Source organism: Heterocephalus glaber, unplaced genomic scaffold (genome assembly GCF_053883595.1).
Source record: "Heterocephalus glaber isolate CG9 unplaced genomic scaffold, H.glaber_assembly_v1.0 deba00001442, whole genome shotgun sequence".
Classification (NCBI taxonomy): Eukaryota; Metazoa; Chordata; class Mammalia; order Rodentia; family Bathyergidae; genus Heterocephalus; species Heterocephalus glaber.
In genome coordinates this window covers 23,955,104-23,977,096 of record NW_028258296.1, presented here as the reverse complement: position 1 = coordinate 23,977,096, position 21,993 = coordinate 23,955,104, and the positions used below count along the sequence as shown (strand labels likewise).

Genomic DNA, 21,993 nt, shown 5'->3' with positions numbered 1-21,993 from the left:
AATACATTAAGATAAAATGAGCACAACATATTTACACAGAAAGGCATCTCAGGATTAGATAATAATAGTGGATTTGATCATCTATAAACCTAGGTCAGATCCCAACTCCCACACTGTGAATCTTGGTGAAGTCACGTAACCTTTTACATACTCAGTTTAATTGCAAAATTTAAAATATTAAAAGAGAAATTAAAAATATAAATCTTGGTCCACTGTAGTCACTTAATGAAAGTATTAGGAGAGTAATTTTATCTTCTATAAAAAACCCTCCTAAAGACAAACTAAGCTGGTGCAGTGGCATGTGCTTGTAATGCCAGCCCTTGGAAGGCTGAAGGACACTTTGGCTCAGAAGTTCAACCAATCTAAGCAATGCAACAAGATTTCTCACAGAGAAAACAAAAAAACCCTCAGAATGGCAAAACAAAATAAAATGATACCCTTATGGCCATTTTGTTTTGTTTTGTTTTTTGGGGTTTTTTTTTGGTACTGGGGATCAAACTCGGGTCCTTGCGCTTCTAGGGCAGGCAGCAGCACCACTGAGCTAAATTCCCAGCCCAAAATTTAACTGTTATTTTATAATTAGCTTTTACTTTCTTTTTTATTTTTTTGGTACCGGGGATCGAAGTCGGGACCTTGCGCTCGCGAGGCAGGCGCCGGAACCAGTGAGCTAAATCCCCAGCTCGTTAAGTAATTTGGGGGGTAGGAATATTGGGGATCTAACTCAGGACCTTGCGCTTAGGAGGCAGGCAGCGGAACTACTGAGCTAAATCCCCGGCCCTCTGATGGCCATGGCCATTTTTTAATGAGTCAAATTTGGGTTTGAGAAGACTATCAGATTGCCACGCATATGTTTCAGTCAACTATCCCAATTGATAATCTGATTGACTCACTATAAAAATTATTATCAGAATATATCTCTAAGTTATGCCATAGTAAAAGCCAAGACAATACCTAGTACAATTATTAACCTTAAAATGAAAATCTGTTTAGTAAATTTAATCTATATTTAAAATAGCCAAAATTATCTTCTAGTCATCTGCATACTTTTCATTATTTTATCCACTACTGTAATAGTTAAATTTTTTTTTTTTTTGGTACCGGGGATCAAACTTGGGACCTTGCGCTTTTGAGGCAGATGGCGGGACCACTGAGCTAAATCCTCGGCCCTTTAATAGTATTCTTAATTTTTTTTTTTTAAATTCTAAGACATGAAAGCAGATGATGGTTACCTCTGGGAAGAGGTGGATTTGTGAAGGACATGGAAAAGACATATTTCACTGTACAGCTTTTTATGCACCTTTTGAAACATAGAATTAAAACTTTTTCATTAATTTCCTTGGGAACTCATCACACCCATACATATAAGTTCTTTTTAAATTGCTGGCAAAATACTTTTTACATCTAATTCTTCATTTCTAAAAAGTATGAATTGTGCAAAATAGTGGAAAATGTGAGCTAAAGGAAAACATGGGTTCTATTATTGGCTTACATGACAACTTAACCCTGTGATCACAAGTACATTATATAAAAATGAAATCATTAATTTCTATGAATCTGTTTCTAACCATTTTAGGGTTGAGAATTCTTTTGCAATTCAGACAAAAAACAGTAGAGAGAAAAAATAATGCTTATAGGTACAATTTCCAAGTTTCATCAGGTTAAGAATTCCTGGAATACACAATGTATCACTTTTGGCTTTAAATTTCTCATTTTTATCTATGTGGATATAGGATGAACTTTAACCTGGACCAAATACTATTCAGATTTTTCTGTACTGGAATTCAAGTCCTATCATTCCTTTAGTTTTCAAAGTTTATGAATCCACCTTTTACTAGTTATCAAAAGACTAGAAAATATAACTCACAAAATATAAAATTCCACATTTCTGCTTTTATGAAAAGCAGACTGATACAAACAATACTTAGATGAAAAAAGCTTAATCCCATTCTAGTTATATTTCAATCCTTATACATTGATCAGAAACATTACACAATAAATTTGTGCCTTATACTATGTACTAAGCCACAGGTTCCCAAAAATGTCTTGATTTATGGTAACTTTAGCATCTCAGTGAATTTTTTCTTATTCCCCTATAGGCCAAAAGAAGAACCTAACAATTTACTTAACTGAGTAGTAAGGGACAAATAATAAATGCTTATGTTTTAATAACTTAGCCACTTTCTGAAATAATAATAGACATAAACTGAAAAAAAATTTATTTCCTTTTTAATAATCTTTGCCTACTTCAACTCCCACTTTTTTTCCATTTGCTCACTAAATTTCAATCATATTAAATTATGCATATTGACTAAAAGAGACCACTCTCTTGGCTCATTTGCAATACCTGCTGTGTCTTTGAGATGTACCACCTCTCTTTTGCTCTTCAACTATGTCTTCCAAGTTCCTTCTTGGTCCAATTATGTTTTATTTTGTTTCAAAGTTCACCACAACTCTTTCTGGGAAAGATTTCCTGCCCAGTGACCTCCTGTAGGATATAGCTAAATGACTCTCCTCTATCCTCTGATTCTATGGATCTTATTTATTTAAGTAATTATCCCTTTTATTATCTAACCATTCCAAAGACTCTGAACAACTGAGGGCAGGACTTGTGTGGCAGATTAATATACATTTTTTAAAGTGCTTTGTCCATTTATTTTGAGACAGGTATGGTATGGTTTTGAGTTCAGACTGGCCTCAAACTCATAGCGATCTTCCTGTCTCAGCCTCTCAAATGCTTCATAACAGCATTACAGGTGTGTACCATTATGCCTGGAGATTTGTCTATTTTTAAAATGATTTAATATTTTTCTTTTAGAATTCAGGAAAGTTTGTCACTACTTAAGAACTTATACTACTACTTCCTCTTTCTGATAAATAATGCTTGTGCTCCAGGAAGCTGATATTCAATCACAGCAACAGTTAGGTATGAACTAAATATGGTTAGCAGGTTTGCTCCTTCTTTCTTTCCACAGATCTGACTTTTTAGTAACCATGTTTTTTATTCCAATCTTTTGTTGTGACATAGCTCAAATGCCTTTTGGAAAGAGCAAGGAATACACACACACATAATTAATAATTTAAAACCAACAAATGCCCCTTGACAGCTCATAAGAAAGGTTCCAATATTTTCTATCACTATTTTTCTAAAAATTTTAGTTGAAATAAACTTTAAGATACTGGATAGTATAATTTTATTACATTTGAAACAACTGAAATATGATATCTATTAAATTATGCTTCTATGCTTAAAAAACCAATTACTGCAGATCATAATGTCAGGTGTCATTACTAGGCAGTGAAATAATTTACTCTTGACCTAGGTAAATGAAATAAGTTGGCATCAGGAAAATAAATAGCTACATAATCAATGACAATCTTTACTGATAATCTTTTCATAGATTCTGTTACAGGCAGAAGTAACTGTCTGCACTGTGGGTATCCAACAGCTTAGCTTGTGTGAGCCATACTATGCGAAGAGAAAATGTCTCGGGCTGCATAAAAATATATACTATAGTTAATATATAAGTAACAACACTTTCTTTATTTTTAATATTTTTATTATAACAGTACAAGAGGGCAACATAACCCTAGTGGGATATTTGAGCTTGTTTTTGTGAAACTAATGCATCAATGTCTGACTCAACGGAAGCGGTTATAACTCTTAGTGAGTTCCCAAAGTGCTTGTCAGAAATTTTTGATCGAATTTTACTGTGTGCGTCATCCTTGAAAACAGTTGTTCACAAGTGCACAGACTGTAAAATGGGAATAAGGTATAACTGTCAAATGAAGGATATTTTTCTCTGGGAGGATAGGTCTTTAAATTTTTATTTGAATTCAATGTCAAATTGTAAACATATATTCCCAAACTTAATAAGCAATCATTTTTTCAGTATTAGTAATGTTTTATTTGTAATTATGGTAATATCACAAGCAAAAACTATCTGATATGTTTTTGAACTTCCTGTATCACTGCTAAAAAAGATTTCAATTTATTAAATTATTTTATAAAATACAATAAGCCTTAGTTTAATAATCAAAGAAGAAAACGTTTGCTTAGTAACAATAAACATGTAGATTGAAATACTATTAACTTTTTACTATGATTAAATACTATTACCGCTTACTTGTCAAATTGAACTAGCACATGTACACTTCCATCCACTATTTCAGAACTCTATTTGGGTCCAGCCTGGACAACATAGCAAGATCCTGTCTCAAAATTATAAAACAAAAACAAAAAAAAAACTAGGGATATAACTCAATGTAAAGGCCCTGTATTCAATCCTGAGTACCAGGAAAAATAATTTTTTTCATGCTTCTCCCCCAGCAGACAACTCCCCCCCTCATCAAACTCAGGACCTTATGCTTGCCAGGCAGGCGGGAGACCACTGAGCTATATCCCTGGCCCTTTTCTTGTGTTTTTTAAGCAAAGTAAAGTTGGATTTAACTTCTAAAAAACCTCCCTTTTAAAATTTATTAAATAAGAACAGAATGTATGGAGATAAGAGAAATGAAAAAGAATCCCCAAAATTAGTCCCAAACACAAAACTAAGCTCTTATCAACTACGTAGGATTTGCCAGCAATTATCTGTATTAAGTCAAATAATTTGTGTTTTATTACTGAAATCATAATTCTAGCCATTCCATTGTATTCAAATTAATCGAACACATGGCTGTTTACATTCTTTCACCTTGTCTTACTTACGTTGAGTTTTTCTTGTTTTTTACTATCAAAATCTACCAGTAATTGTTTGAAAAACAGTTCCACAAGTCTTTTATGATTAATTCCATCTTCCTATGTTTAGTATACTTTAAAATTGGTATCATCTGTATTCCTAAAGCAGTTATTCAGAGGGTCAAATCCAAACATGAAGAAATCACTGTGAAATAAATACTCTCTCTTAGAGAAGTTGAAACTATTTTTTAAGTAAGTAGGTTTCAAGTAGCTAAAGAAAACCCCAATGAATTAAAAACAGTAAATATTACATGGATTTTTCAAAGGAACCAAAATACATGAAAAAATGAATAAGTTAAATAGCAGGTTAGAGAAAGAATTAATTTGTATACTAGCAGATAACTGAGGAAATTACTCTGAAATCATTACACAGAAATAAAAAGTAAAAATTATGAGTGTTTAAGAGGCATGGAATATAAAAGAGCAGATTCAAGATCCATATGATATCAACTCCAGAATTTGAGAATAAAGATGCCACAAAAGCACTATACAAAAAAAAATTGAAAAATTTTCAGAATTGAAAAATACTACAATTTCTCAGACTAAATGAAAATAGCAATAACAAGACTGAAGAGAAAGGCATCTTATCTACCAATTTTAATGTATGAATAAATAACATTTAGATTGACAAAAAACTTTTTAGTGGCAACAAAGGACCCAAACTATCAAACTTCTATAGGATTTTTACATTTTATCTTAAGGTCTTTATTGCTCAGCCTCTCTAAAAAATACAAAAAATATTCTTTTCAAAATATTAGTATTCGGGAAAAAATTACAAATGGACTAAAACTCATCTTCCACTTAATATTCTTCTGCATATTAACTATATATGAGTTACTTGCATTAAAGAAAAATGTTGCTATGATAGAAAAAACTATATTTTACCATTTTTGTCTATTAAATTGACAATGATTTAAAAATCATGGCAAGCCAGCCATATGACAAAAAGATGGCTTGCATTAAAATCATGTTGGAAGCCAGGTGTGGCAAACACCTGTAACCCAACTACTTGAGACCTGAAGCAGGAGGATCAGAAGTTCAAAGGCCAGACAGGGATAAGGCGAGAACTTGCCTAAAACAAAAAGGGCCAGCACCAGGGATTTAGCTCAGTGGCATTGCACCTGCAAGTGCAAGGTCCTGAGTTCAATCCCTGGTATGGGGGTGGTGGTGGTATTGTTTAGTAGTAAAATGTCCCTGGGTTCTAACCCTATATTGTGGGGGAGAGAAAAGAAGAATTGAAAATAGACAATAAAAAAGTAAAAGAATTCCTTTGACCTATTAATTCTAACTCTAGAAATCTAAGAAAATTAGAAATTATTGTTATATAGAATAATCAACTCAATAATACTCAAATTAACAATAATATGTGCAAGGCACTGTACACATATTTCTTTACAAAGCTTATGAACAATACAACTTTAACAGTAGGACGTACTATCAGAAAGGAAAAGTTCAGGATGTTAAATATTTTTTTTTGCTACCGGGGATTGAACTCGGGACCTTATGCTTGCAAGGCAGGCACCGGAACCACTGAGCTAAATCCCTGGCCCAGGATGTTAAATACTGTAAGAAAATAACTATGTTGTCTAGAGAATGAAGAAAAATTTATCTTATTTATGGCCTTTGTTAATTCACAGCAGTTATGTTCAGCCTGATATACTGCTGTGAATTCCCAGCTTTACTTCAAATTATGTTTAAAATAACAACAGAAGCCAGGCATGGTGGTACACACCTACAAATGGGGATGGCCACAAATGAGGGCAGCCTGGCTACACAGTAAGTTCAAGACCATTATGAACTACGTAGTGAGTCCCTGTCTCAAAAAAGCTAATAAAAACCCAAAAAGCAAACAACAGCAACAACAAAAACCCATGAAACACATTAAGATATTAACAATAATTGTTTCTGGGTTAAAAAAAAAAAAGAGGAATTTTCATTTCGTTCTTCAAAGTTTTCCAGACTTTTCCACTCTTTAGCAATAAAAATTTCTCCATTTTTTAGCATATCTAATAAGGAGGAAAATACCATTCAAAAGAAACCAAAAATAACATTCACTTTATTCTAATTTTTGGCAAATGTAAAAGCTTATAATATCTTCTACAGTCTACTTCTATTTACCTGGGCTATTTTTTATTTTTATTCAACACAATTCTACTGCAAGGGATGAGACTACATGTTCTACTCTAATTAGACCACATAATGTGCCAGCCAAGTATTTCAAATATACAAATGTGTTAATATGGAATTGATAAATACAACTATTTTTTTGAAAAATAAGGAAATTCTAGTTTTAGGCTAAAATATAAATTGATATTTCCAACTTTCTGTATTTAAACAAACTCACAGTAAGGTTAAGAAAAACACTGAAATAAGAACAAGACCAGATTCAAAGAACAAAATGAAGAAAAAGGCTGTCACTTGTGACCAAGTACTTCATTTGGGGAGAGACAGGAAAGGATGTTTACTCCTCACTGGCAATGCTCCCAGAGAAGAAGTGAAAAAGCTGTTTCTTTTTCTACATTTCAGAAACATAAAACAGTCTGACTTGAGAGATGCCAAGAAATGTTGGAGTACCATGAAAACTCAACAGGAACGGTGATTCACATACTGTTTTAGCTAGAAGGAATTTCAAAAATTGTGTAGCCTAACTTCCTTGATTTTAGTTTTAAGAGAGGCAGGTTCAAAGCAGCTAAGTAAGCAACTAGCCTAAGATCAAAAAGAAAAGTCAGTGACATGCTTTGGTTCAGCACAGTAGACTTCCAATTCCTGGTCTGGTGCTCCTTTACTGCATACTACCTTCTTAGAGGGGCCCTTTGGAATATCCGTTAACCTACAGCTGAACTATAACCTGACTGAACTGACTTGTATTAATTCATAGGTACTACCTTCTGTAAGTCAGGGACATTGACAAACACATTTTCTCTTCCTACTTTCACTCTAATCTGACCAAGAGACAGGGGGTGGGGACATAAAAAAAATTAAGATATGTTACGTACATGTACCAACTCCCCATGACAAATGTAATCATTGAGTGCTGCAAACATGTACTAATAAACATTTAAAAAATAATCTTGCCCTAATCCAACCTTCAGTATTTCAAGGGAGAGTGCTCTCGACTAGAACACAAAAAGTTTTAAATACCAATGCTCTGCCACAAGTTATACATGGATGTTTCTCTCTCCCCTCTTCACATTTACTCGTCTGCAAATAGGGGCTGGCTTTCCTCTCAATTTTTAAAATACTTTATTTATTCAAAACATTCACTCAATCTAGGTACTAGAAAAATAAAGATGAAAATAACAAGATCATTCTTTTTGAGGTATTCAATTTATTAATGAAGACAGATATGAAAACTAAACATGATGTGGAACATCAGCAAAGCCTTCACACAAATGTAGGTCATACTGTGTTATTCGTTTTGAACAGAACACTCAGTTAGATGTAGTGTAAGCTCAGCTTGGTAGTGCATGCCTGTGATCCCAGCACTCAGGAGGCTGAGGCAGGAGGATCTCCATGAGTTCTCAGTCACTCTGGGCTACATAGTGAGTTCAAGGCTAGCCTGAACTACATAGTGAGACCCTGCCTCAAAAAAAACGAAACAAAACAAAAACGTAGTATGACAGAAAGAATGAAAGAAACATTTGGACAACCAGAGTAGAGTGGCACCTTGGTACTCGTGGTTGGTTAGTTGGTTCCAGGGGGTACAATGAGTACCAAAAATGCCAAGTACCAAATTGTTTTGGCTGGAAAGGGTAGCAAGTCACAAGGCAATTGACTCTGACAAATTCTAACTTGACCAGTACAGGAAAAAATTTTCATACCAAAATTATTGAGTATAAAGTTCAATGAGTTTGAAAATAGCAAGGTGACTGTATAGCGGTTATATGCTTATCAATTTTTCTGCAAATCTAAACAATATAATCTAGTTAAAACAAAACAAAAACATGACCCTTATACTCAAAAGAGCTTTTGACTAGTGAGTAAGACAAGATAAAATTAAAAATTGGTAACTTCAATGAAGGAAAAGAGCTAGAATAAAGAATGAAAAACCACCCATGATTTATAGTAAGATGTTAGAGAAACCCTCTCCAAGAGACTCTGAAGTAATGCTTATTCTAAGACTGACAGATGATTAAGAGTATCCAAAAGGACAGAAAGGTGCCCTTAAAGAATTAAAACAAAAAATTAGAACTGTCATATTGTTGGTTCTTGACAGGATGGAACAGACTTATTTCTCTTTGGTCTTGCCAAGTATAAACATCCTGGAGACACAATATAACATACTCCTATGACTATGAAAAGTGGAATAAGGAAAGTAGACCAGTTAGGGACTTCAGGTCATCAAAAAGACAAGGCAGTGAATTCTCTGGGTTTTCTCTTTATCATAGTTTCTCCCTCCAAAGCCAAAGGGATAGGGAAAAGGGAACCCCAAGAAAAATCTTTCTTTGGCCAAAGAACCATGAAAGAGGGCAGCCCAGGATATAAAGCTTTTTGATACTACCAACCCTTCTCTAGCAAGTACCCTGGATTTTTCCTACCTTGCTGGTCAAGGGGATACTAAGTGGAAACTTGGACTTCCCACTTGGTAGGAGTAGGTGGTCCAGTTAGTGTGGTAGTATCAGGCTTCCCAGGGTAGTCAGCATTCTTCTACCTTTGCCTGCAGAGATGTAGCAGAGGAGCCTAAACATCTGCTCTTCACCTTGCAGAAGCAGAGCCCAGAATGGAACTCAATTTCCCCATCAGCGAAGAAACATCAGCAGAGATCATGTGAGGAATCTGGTCCCCTGCAACCTACCCTAAAGTAGCAAAGGGTACATGGTTTTCCTTCTCTAGCAGGACAGCATCAGTAAAGATGGACTGGTGAATCTGCACTTCCACTGGCAAGAATAGGCAGATCAAGATAATGTTCCCTTCTCTTACCAATATGTGACCACAGACACCCATTCCCATATCCAGCAGATGATCTAAGGTGACACTCTAGTCTTCCACTTGAATAACATCAATAGATACAAGAGGGATTCCAAACATTTATGTCCCACCTCGTGGTGGCAGGTGGCCTGAGAAAGCAATTCCCTACCTTCAAGTGGTGTGTTACGGTGAAGACCAAGTGGGAAGATTACAATTCCTTTTCTACCAAACATGGGCATTTACCACCTAAAGATAAGAATGAGGGTAAAAGTGTGAAAGGAAGATTATGGGACAGAAGAAATCTGGAAAAAAAAGAATTCTCTAAACCTGCATAAAAAGCCTTAGGCAGAACCAAGACCTGGCAGACCACATGAATTAACATGCGAAACAGGTTGAGAAATACACTACAATCATGAACTTAGGTTTTCAGAATAGGATCAGAATATAAAAGCAAAGTAAAGCAGAGTATCAATGCAAATGTCCTAAAAAGTAAATTATCATTGGATTCACAGGCCCCAAATATAGGCTAGAAGAAGAGTGACTACCTATTAAAATAGAAGACTTAAGTATAGTCTCATAATATAGAAAATGTCCAGGATACAAGTTTTAAAAGACAGATGCCAACACTGAGATGACTCAGACTGAAATTAACTGGCCACTATTTAAAGCAATCATCACACAACACCAACAACTATGAACACTTTTGAAATCAATGAACACCAAGCCTCAGTGAATGACAGAAGATTTTTTTAAAAAGGAAATTATGGAACTAAAACCCATAATAACTAAACAAAAAAGTACCCTGGATCACTGGATAGGCTTACTAGTACACTGAAGATGAGGAGGAAAGAATAATTAAATTCGAAGACAAACCAACAGAACACAACCAATCTGACTAATATAAAGGAAACAAAAAAACAAAAACAAAAAAAAGACAAGGCCCAGGAATGTGTAGTAAAATACCAAGAGACTTGAATTTGTGTTACTGGGATACCAAAAGGAAAGAAGAGAGCATGTAACTGATAAAATAAGCACAAAGACGATGGCTGTTAGACTTGCAAACTTTGGTAAAAGGCATAAACCTACAATCTAAAGCAGCTGAGAAAATCCTAAAACAATGAAGCCAAAGACATCCAAAGAAAACAAAGACAAATCAGACTGAATTCATAAAATTGATAAAGAAAACATTTTTGAAAGCAGCGAGAGATAAATGATGTACTTCTCAAAAGAAATCATAGGAGCCAGCAGAAAATGGTTCTGCATTTTAAGTGCTGAAAGAACTATTAATCATGAATTCTATACCCAGTGAAAATAACCATCAGAAATTAAGTGGAAATCAAAATAGTCTAGAAAGATAAACTAGGAGCACTTGTCATCAGCAGTCCTATTCTTAAAGAATGGCTAAAGAAAGTTTTTCAAACAGAAAGGAAATGTTAATTGTCTAAGGTTTGTAACTTCAGAATGATAAAGCAAAAATATGGCTAAATGTAATAGATTAACATTCTTTTTATGAATTTTTGAAATCTTATTTGCAATTGAAGCTAAAATTGTATCGTCTGATAATGTGCTGAATATAAGGGAAGTAACTTTTCATATAGGGAGAGGAAAGAGGGAAAGTAAAACAAAAGACTTTTACACTTCACTAATCATGGTGATATTTCTGTGCTACATTATCCATGCATAATACCCAAAGGAGCTACAAATCAAACAAAAAACTAGTGACATACTAAAAAAAATTAATAAATCTAAATGGAATTCTAAAAAAATGTTCAAGTAACCCACAGGCTGAAAACAAGAGAAAGAAACGGGACAAATAGAAAACAATAAAATAGAAGTTAACCCCCCACATACCAACAATTACTTTAAATATAAAAGGTCTAAATAACAAAAATAAAAAGATATTGGCACAATAGACTGAAAAAATACATTAGTCCCTCTTTATATGCAACTTCCCTTTCCATGGTTTCATTTAACCACATTTAACCGAGGTCTGAAAATATCAAATGGAAAATTCTAGAAATAAACGATTTCTATCATCGATCTATTGTTTTTTTGTTTTTCTGAGGCAGGATCTCACCGTGTAGCCCAGGCTGGCCTTGAATTTCTAATCCTTTAGTCTTAGCCTTCCAATCACAGGCATGAACCACCACATAAATTTTAAATTGCACACTACTCAAGTAGTGTAAGAAAATTTCATGCCATCCTACTCTATCCCACCTGTTGCTCATCATATCTATAGTGTATATGTTACCCAACCATTAAACTCATTTTAATTATCAATCATCAAGGTGTCACAGGCAAACGTTCACTAACCCTTACTTACCAATGGACCCAAAGCACAAGAATAGTGATGCTAGCCATCTGGATATGTCAAACACAAGCTATAAAGGACTTCCCTGAAGTGCAAAGGGAGAACTTATCATAGATAAGTAAACACATGAAAAAAAATAGTGTCTAAAGGGCTTGGTACTATCTACAGTTTCAGGAATGCTCTGGTGGTCTGAAACATATTTCCCTTAGATAAAGAAAGACTACTATATAGTCTAAACATTACTACTTTAAAGGGCTATAAAGATACTCTGAACATAGCTGGGTTGAAACAAAAAGAATGGAAAAAGAAAATACAAATATTAAAAAGAACAAAAGTGACTATAAATAATATCAAGAAGAGTAGTAGTTTTCAAAGTGCCTACAGGTACTTTGTAAATCTGTGAAACTTCTGATGGAGATGACAACAAGAGACCGACCAATAGGTGGGGAGTGACTCAGGCAGAGGCAGATTCTACGAGATACAAAGATTAAAAAACCAATAAAAGGAAGCCTACAAGTACATCAAAACAATTAAGAACAAAATCTGGGAGGCACATTACATAAATTCTCAAAAATCTGATTATCCTTTTAAAAATGGAACCAATGCTATATATCAGAAAGGACTATTAAAATGATTAAATTAGTAAAATATATACATTTGTCATATTCTGGTACTAGAACTTATTCAATTATTAAGGGGGCTAATATTACCACTATTACTGAATACATCCCAAAAGTGGACAAAGGATAGTTAAGATATCAAAATGAAGAAAAGATACAAGTAAAATTGGTTAGGTGTCACGCTTAAATTAGAGAACATCTATCACAAAGATTTTCAATGCACTGGAATATTATTTTTTAAATAAGTAGGCATAGACGAAATAGAAAGCATAGTAGCTGATCTACTTGAAGTGTAATGATAAGAATTATTTCGTTTAAATAAAAACAGAGAAATTACAAAGGCAATGCCCAGGGATTCCTCTGTTGTTACTAAGAAGTATACAATAAAAAGCAACCAAATTAAGGTTATAAATGGAAGGATGAAAGGATGGGACAGACAGGAAATCTTATTTGAGATTCTCATGAGATGTTTTATTTTACTGATCAGCTTGGAGAAACAGAAAGCAAGTTGTCCATCATTCAAAGCTGGTAGGTGAAGGGAAAAATGAAACTATATGGACAATACAAAATAATTTCCCTAAGGCAGTAACACTAATGAGCCAAATATAAGAGAAGTAAGTTATTCACAAATGGAAACAATAAAAGATCAAAGTGTTTTGGTTGAAACAAATTAAAAATTAGTGAGCAATAAAATATTTTACTGGCTTTAATAAAAATGTACAGGAACAAGAGCTACTTCCCCATGTCCTTCACAATGGTCTTCATTTCTGCTGATAACACACATACAAAATATTTTTTAAATATCATGAAGACCAGGTGTGGTGCACATAACTGTAATCCCAGCACCCAGGAAGCTGAGGCTCAGGAGGTTCGGTGAGTTCGAGGCCAGCCTGGGGTACGTAGCTAGATCCTGTCTCAAAAAGAGGGAGGGGGGAGGGGAGGGATGGGGGAAGGAGGAAGATAGAGAGGGAGAGGGACTATCATGAAGGTTTCAGAGCCAGATATCTCATTTCTGGTGTAAAAATGATGAATGCAGATCTGGTACTAGCAGTTATGGGTAGAGAATTGGGGGTGTGAAAAGATACTATGTATATTTTAATATATGAGTCATTAAATGTGTATGTAAATTTATGCCCAACATAATATATGCTTGTTTTATAATTTCTAAAAATGCAGTTTCCTAGCTGTTGCTTATATATTTAGTAATACTTCCTTCATTTTTGTTAGCTTGTAAAGTTGGTGTCTATTAATCTTAATGTTAGAACAAAACAATTAAAATGGCACAAATGTATTGCATGAGTCAGTCAAGTGAAATGGATTCTGATTTGCAAGCTTAAAGTATGTTACATTTTAGAGTATGTTAATGTTTTTATAATTTCTAATACATCTGATATAATCCATTTGAAGGACTCACAGGTTACTACATTCTTAACATTTCAGAATGATTATTAAAAATTTGATTAAGAATCTTAAGAGTAAAGTATAATTACCATGACACTTAAAAGAAATAATAAAATTATAAAAACCTTCTCCTCAGGGCGGGGATTTAGCTCAGTGGTTCTGCCACCTGCTGTGCAAGCACAAGGACCCGAATTCCATCCCCAGTAACAAAAAAAACCACCTTCTCCTCAATATAATAAGTATAAAGAAGGAAGGAGGCCTATAAAAAAATTCTTCTTTCTAATGTTCTATGATTTTTAGGAGATTTTTTGTTTTGTTTTTTGAGACAGGGTCTTGCTATGTAGTTCAGGCTGGCATCAAACTCACTATGTAGCCAGGGGCGGGCTTGAGCTCACAGCAATCCTCTTGTCTCAGCCTCTGGAGTGCTGGGATTACAGGCGGGTACCACCATGCCTGGGTGTTAGGTGACTTTTAAGGCCTTAATCACAACCTACTTCCAGGAAACCTCCTTCAATTAATTTTATCTTCAAAGTAATTATCCCTTTATTAATTTGGCACTTACATATTATCTAACATGTCTAGCAGCATGATTCAAATGTTTCTCTGTGACCTTCCAGAGTGTATCTCCATCCTAATTCCCCAAACCTGGTCCACGTGTCTGATTACCTATGACATGCTTCACCACTGAAGATGTTCACTTGATTTCAAATCCAGCATGCCTTAAAACAAACACCTCATCTGCTTTCCCAAACCTTCATCATATTTCCACTGATGATGCCAAAATCCTCAGTCATCCAGTCTCAACCCTAGAGAATTTTTTACACTTCCTTTCTCTTGCCCTCCATTTCCAGATGCCAAACACTACCTCATCCTCTCGGCAAGACCTCAGATACAGTATCAAAGTCAAAGCTGTCAGTGTGAAGAAAGAAAATGTGTACCTGAGACCTGGCATTATTCAACTGGATACGCAGGATAATATTTTCTTCTAAAAAGTCCAAGAAAGAAAGAAGCACAATTTGAATAGATCATAATGTTGAGGCCTTTCTTTTGCTCAAGTAATATATGTTTACATTTAATTTTCCTAAATCTTGGGCTCACTTCAGCAGCACATATACTAATTTTCCAAAATCTTTATCACTAACTCAGTGACATTTTAAGACTGGTATATAAATTCCTAAAGTGATTCTAATTTTAACTCAAAGTTATATTATGGCCATTTTTAATCCTATAAACAACTTTTGCTTTAATGGTGATTTGGACTGTATGCTTCCTTCTTCCCTTTGCTATCCTAGTTCAGCAGTTCTCAGTGTGACTCACAGACCCGTTGAAATTCCTGAAAGTTTCTCTTTCCATATTTTAATCTTCATAAGGGAAGTATTTTGATTATTATGAAATATTTTGCTCATTATGTGACTAAGCCACAAAATAATACTTTAAATATAGCAGGTGCTTGGTTAAATATTTAATAAATGAGAGGAGAAACAACTGCTCCCAATTTATATATTGCTAGGAAGTAATAACTAAGAAAAAAAAAGAAAAATACTAAATTAACCACTAAGATCATTTGTTACAGGAATAAGGAGTATTACATGCCTAAGAAAAAAGTAAAAATTTCTACATATACTCTGTAAATGAACAACAAAATGTGATAATCACTATGTAAATGTGATTTCCAAAAGCAATGTTAAACATCAGTGTTTGTTATGTTTAAGGGCTAAGACTAATTTATTTGAATACACTCCACTTACCACCAATGAAGCATATTATGATGCAATATAATAAAATAAAACTACATTTAATTAAATTTGGAATTGGTTATTTTGAAGTATGATTTTGTATTACAATACATCAAGTGACATATTTCAAAATGAAGAACCAACTTTTCCTTTGGTATAAGCAGTACTCCAAAGGGGGGAAAAATAGTCACATAAGATGTTGAGCTATCTTATACTTTACTAGTAGGTGGAATAAAGTTTATAAAATGACACATTCCATTATGTGTAGGGGTGGACAACAAAAACTAATAGAGAACCAGTTAACACTCATAACTAGTTTTCTTATTTCTAGAACCATAATACAAGAGTTACAGGTTTAACCAGTTAAACCACAAAAACCATATTAGAGGATAATGGGTAAACCACATTAAAACGCAATAATGAATAATTTGAGGTTTTTCTTCTTAGTTGGCAGTATTGATGTTGGTCAAGCTGTTGGATGTAACCAAACAGCAATTAATTTTGTTCTCTTATATTTTTGAATACTATCCAATAAGCTTGAGTTCCTTCAAACAAAATTTAAATGCATCAAAAAATTTATGGATTCAAGAATCCTAATTTGAATATATACTATACATGGGTTACTTTTGTCATTATCTAGAGTGTTTTGGCATAAATGAGTGTGAAATGGCATTATAATTACTTTCCCTCAATATTTTGGGTAGGAACTATGTCAAGGTAATTCCCAGAAAAAGATTCTAGAATGGACAGTGAGTGAAAAAACACAGTCCTTTGTTACAATCAGGGAAATGAAATTAAAATAAGTTATTTTCTCATACCAAAATGATTGAAAAAAAATATAAAATAGAACCTGTGAGAAAGAAATAATTCAGAGGGTAACTTGGCAATACATTTATGCAGGGTGATTGAAAAAAAATACAGTGAATGCTGCTGCCTTGTGCCATCTAACAGAAAGCCACAGATCTTCAATATAAGAACTGCAGAAACCTTAGTAACATGTGTGACAAGTTTCAACTTACTCAATGCAGTTGGTTAAGAGAAGGTGTATTTTAAAGTGTGCCATAAATCATGAACCACAAACAACAAACAATGAATTAATGTAAAATGAGGCTTCAAGCTGCAAATATGCACTAAAAGACACATAAAATGTTAAAGTTAGTTTAGGGTGATGCTGCAATGACTATGAAGATGGTTTACAAGGTGTTCAAGTGATTTTCCAATGGTAAACCACTTGGAGATGAGATCTGATTGTCCTTCAACATCAAAACCCAAGAGAATGCTGGAAGAATAAGTGAAATGATTGGATCCAACAGGCAGTTAACTAACAGGAAAATTTCTGAGGACCTCAATACCTCTTATGGTTCTGCTCAAAGCAATTTAACAATAGATATGAACATGAGTCAAGTGAGTACAAAATTTATTCTATGCCTTTCTACTGTGGAACAAAAGTAACAGTGTTAATTTCCTAAGAGTCATACCATTTTCTAAGCTTCAGACTCCAATGTTTAAAGAAATATCATCACAGGAGAAAAAATTTGGTTCTATGGTTAAGATCTTGAGCCCAAACCTCAGAGTTCTCAATGGAAATCACCCAGTTTTCCTTGTGAAAAAAACCCCCTAACATCAAGGTGATGTTTATTGATCGTATTTATTTTTTGGCCTTGATAGAACTGTGCCAGCTGAGTTTGCACTCAGAAATACTATAGTGAACTCTGAATATTATAAGGGCTTATTACAGTGTTCAATAATGTGCATAGGCCAGGGATTTAGCTCAGTGGTTTCGCCGCTTGCCTTGCAATCACAAGGACCAGAGTTCGATCCTCGGTACACACACAAAAAAATGTGCATAGAAATCAGCCTGAGAAATCAGCAGATGGTTTCACCCTTCCTCATGGCAATGCCTCATTGTCACACACTGCTTCTGGTATAGAAATTGCTGTCAAATAAAAAATATTGCAGTATGTCCTCATCCACCTTAATCATTGAATCTGGCACCACTTGAGTTCTGGTTCTTCTCCAACAGCAAAATGACTATAAAACGTAGATGTTTTGAATCATTCTGGACACTGATGCAGCCATGACAGCACAACTAAAGACACTCGCAAAAGAGGACTTCCAGAACAGCTTCAGAAAGTGGCAAGAACAATGGGATAAGTGTGTTTGAAATAAGGGAGATTAATGGCAATGTGCTGGTTACTGTATTTTTTAAAAATGTGAACATTCACTATAATTTTTTGATCAAGTATGATTAAGTTAAATGTATTCATTTGTTTAGGACTAGCAATTTTGCTTCTAGGTTATATAAACTATCAAAATGTACATAAAACAGAAGAAAATGTTGATCATTCCATTGTCTATGACAGGAAAACTCCCATGAATAAGAAACTAACCTACTGGTACTGGAATTTATGCATCAAAGAAAAATTAGCAGGTATTCTGGACTGAAAATAAAAATGTCATTATTATATTGTCATAATTTTACAATTTAAGTGATGCTAAGAGGGAAGAGATATACTAATTATCTCATAAATACAGAAAAATCCAGTGTCATGATAGGGCAAATATAAAAATATAACTAACCTTATATTAATAGTGAGAAAACGAATATTTTTCCTCCTAATAGGAAGAAGAAAAAGACGGCCAATCATCACTTTGATATACACTATATTCGAGGCTCTAGTTGGTGTAATCAAGCAAGAAAAAGAAATAAAAAGGTATTTGAGACTGTAAAGGAGAAATAAAACTCATTATACACAGACAATACTGTATTTCATCACATGAAAATACAGTGGAATCAATGTACTGCAAACATGTACTCCCACCCCTAACAAGAGGAAAAGGGATGGGTAGAGGGCATAGGGTGGAAAGGGAAAGGGGATGATAAAAGGAATTAAAGCGTTGCTATGTACATGGCTCAACTTCCTACAAGGAATGTAAACACTATGTACTACACACACGTACTCATGAACCAAAAAATAAACTATACCGTTAAAAAATAAATTCAGCAAAGTTGCAGGAGATAAGATTTATATGCAAAAATTAATTGTACTGCTATATACTAGGAATGAACAATCACAAATGAAAATTTAAAAAAATATCATTGAAGCCAGGCATGGTGGCACACACCTGTAATCCCAGCATTCTGGACACTGAGGCAGGAGGACTGCCATGAGTTTGAGGCCAGCCTGGGCTCCAAAACAAGACCCTGTCTCAAAAAAAAATCATTTAAAATAGCATGAAAAGTATAATTCTACAGCTATATCTGATAAAGGGGTAAAAGACCAGTATGCTACTTAAAAAAAAAAAAGTTGCTGAAAGAAATTAAGAGGAGATCTAAATAAAAGAATGGATATACCTCATATATCATGGAACTCTATTTAAAAATGTCTGCAAAAAAAATCTGTGCAGACTTTTTTCTAGAAACAGATAAGCTGATTCTAAAATTCACAAAGAAACTGAAAAGACCTAGATAGTTAAAACAAACCTAAAAAGGCAGAACAAAGTTAGAAGGCCAATACCCCCAAATTTCAAAACTTATTTAAAAGCTAAACCTCATAGGATTGGCAAACAAAACAAACCAACAGCAACAAACAGGTGAGGACAGAAATAGTCCCACACATATGTATATGGATAACTGGTTTTTTACAAAGATACAAAGGCAATTTGGTGAGAAAAGAATATGTTTTAAAATAAATGGTAATAGAACAAATATATGCCCATATGGAAAAATAGGCACTTTCAATCATTCTAGCATCACACACACAAGTTATCTCATCAATGGATCATAAAACAACTTAAAACTATAAAATTCTAGAAGAAAATATTCTCACTTTGGTTTTTAGATACTACATCAAAAGCAGTCCATAAAACAATTTGATAAATTAAACTATCAAAAACTGCTCTTGGAAAAAGACATTTTGAAAAAAAAGAAAAGACAAACTACAGAATGGAAGAAAACATTCACAATCACCAATTAAATATCTGATAAAGGCACTGAATCCCGAATATGAACTCCCAACATTTAATAAGAATAATTTTTTTAAATGGACAAATCTTGTATGGTGGCACATGCCTGTAATCCCAGCATCTAGGAGGCTGAGGAAGGAGAATCACTGTGAGTTCAAGGCCAGTCAGGGCTACATAATGAGTCTGAGGCCATCCTGAACTACACAGCAAAACCCTGTCTCCAAAAAAAAAGATGAAAGATTCAAATAGATACTTCATCAAAGAAGATACCCAGGCAGATAAGCACATATTCAACATTATTAGGGAAATACAAATATACAAATTAAAACCATAGCAAGGTATCTCTATATACCTATTAGAATGGCTAAAATAAAAAATACTGACCATATCAAATACTAGTGAAAATGTAGACTAATTAAAACTCTTAAAAACTGCTGGGAGAAAAGTGGAAACACTACTTACTTTAGTAGTTTCTTAAAAAGTTACACAACTACCTGCCATATGATCTAGCCATTTTTCCTAGGCATTTACCCAAGAATAATGAAAGCTTAGGTCCATTAAAAACCTTGCACACAAGCTGGGTGAAGTGGCACCGGCTTGTAAACAAAGCTACTTGGGAGGCTGACTCAGGAGGATTGCAAGTTCAAGCCCAGCCTGGAGAATTTAGTGAGAAATTGTCTCATAAAAAATTTAAGGGCTTGGGATGTAGTTCAGTAGTAGAGCACTTGCCTGACATGTACAAGTTCCTGGATTCAATCTTCATTACTGCTCAAGCAAACAAATTTGCACGTAAACATTCACAGCAGCTTCATTTGTGATACACAAAATCTAACAATAACCCAAACATCCATCAACAGTTAAATTTACCACATCCATATAATGTAACTCTTACTCAACCACAAAAAATAAAGATATTGATGCATGCAACAGCGTGACAGAATCTAAAAATCACTATGTGAACAAAAGTGGCCCCCTCAAGTACTATATACTATATTATTACTTTCACGTAAAAAGTCTAGAAAATGCAAACGAATTTATACTGAGGGAAAGAAAATGTCTGCTGGAAGAAAGGGAGTAATAGCAGGAGCATGGGATTAAAAAGGAACATAAAAAAAATCTTTTGGAGTAAGATATATTTTCATTATGTTGATAGCAACAATGCTGTCACAAGCTTAAAAGCACACGAATACATCTAACTGCACATTTTAAATATGTGCAGCTTACGGCCTATCAATTTTATCTCAAAAGAGGTACTGAAATAGCCCCTGTCCCCTTCTACAGTATATCCCCAGTGGCCTAAGGATGCCCCCCAGGCCCTGTCTCCAGAAGGTTCCAACATCTCCTATGCCACCAACCTGAGGACCAAGCATTTAACAGATGGATTTTTTTTCCATTAAGTTTATTGGTACATTTTAGGTATACAATAGTTACATTCATCACTGGGAACTTGTACCTTTGCATGATATATCTTGGTTCTTATTTTTTCCCCATTCCCCTGCCCTCCCTCCACCCACTCCACCCGTCTCTATTTATAAAGACTTTGTTTCCATTTTTTCCTTTTCTCATATTTTTTCCTTTCCTTTCCTTCCTTTCCCCTACCCCTACCCCTTTAGACCTTTTCTTCCTATTTCACATTATCAATTACACATTTTGATCCTTATTTACAATTTCAGTTTCTCATACCAGAGAAACTATTCAGTGTTTACATGTGTGTCCTATTTATTTCACTTAAGAGTATGGCCTCGATATGCATCCATTTAGCTATGTCTCTAGTTTCTCCTTCTTTATGGCTGAGTAGCACTCCATTTTATTAAAAAAAAAAAACCACATACACATCTTCTTTATCCAGTCTCCAGTTGATGGGCACTTGGGCTGTTTCCAAGTTTTAGTTATTACAAACTGTGCCGGTATAAACATGGGTGCACATATATCGCTGTGGTATGATTCTTTTAATTCTTTTGGGAAGATACCCAGCAGAGGAATAGCTGGGTCAAATGGGACTTCTAGCCCTAGTTCTTTGAGGTATCTCCATATTGATTTCCACAGTGGTTGCACCAGTCTGCACTCCCACCAACAATGGAGAAGGGTTCCTTTCTCCCCACAACCCTACTAGCATTTGTTATTGGTTGATTTCTTGATAGCAGCCATTCTTCTGGGGTGAGATGGAATCTCAGTGTTGTTTTCATCTGCATCTCTTGAATGACTAGTGATTTTAACAAATGGATTTGGGGGATGCTTATCCAAACACAGTGTTCACTATCACTAGAGGAACAAGGACTAAGACTAAGATTTTAGTAGAGTATAATTTTTTTAATG

At 34.4% G+C, this 21,993-nt stretch overlaps 1 protein-coding gene across 5 annotated transcripts in view; it reads right to left on the bottom strand.

The window, feature by feature from the left end:
• Pkn2 (protein kinase N2) overlaps window positions 1-21,993 on the bottom strand; it is a 125,595-nt gene that overhangs the window by 82,874 nt on the left and 20,728 nt on the right. The gene's annotated exons all lie outside the window — the stretch shown is intronic.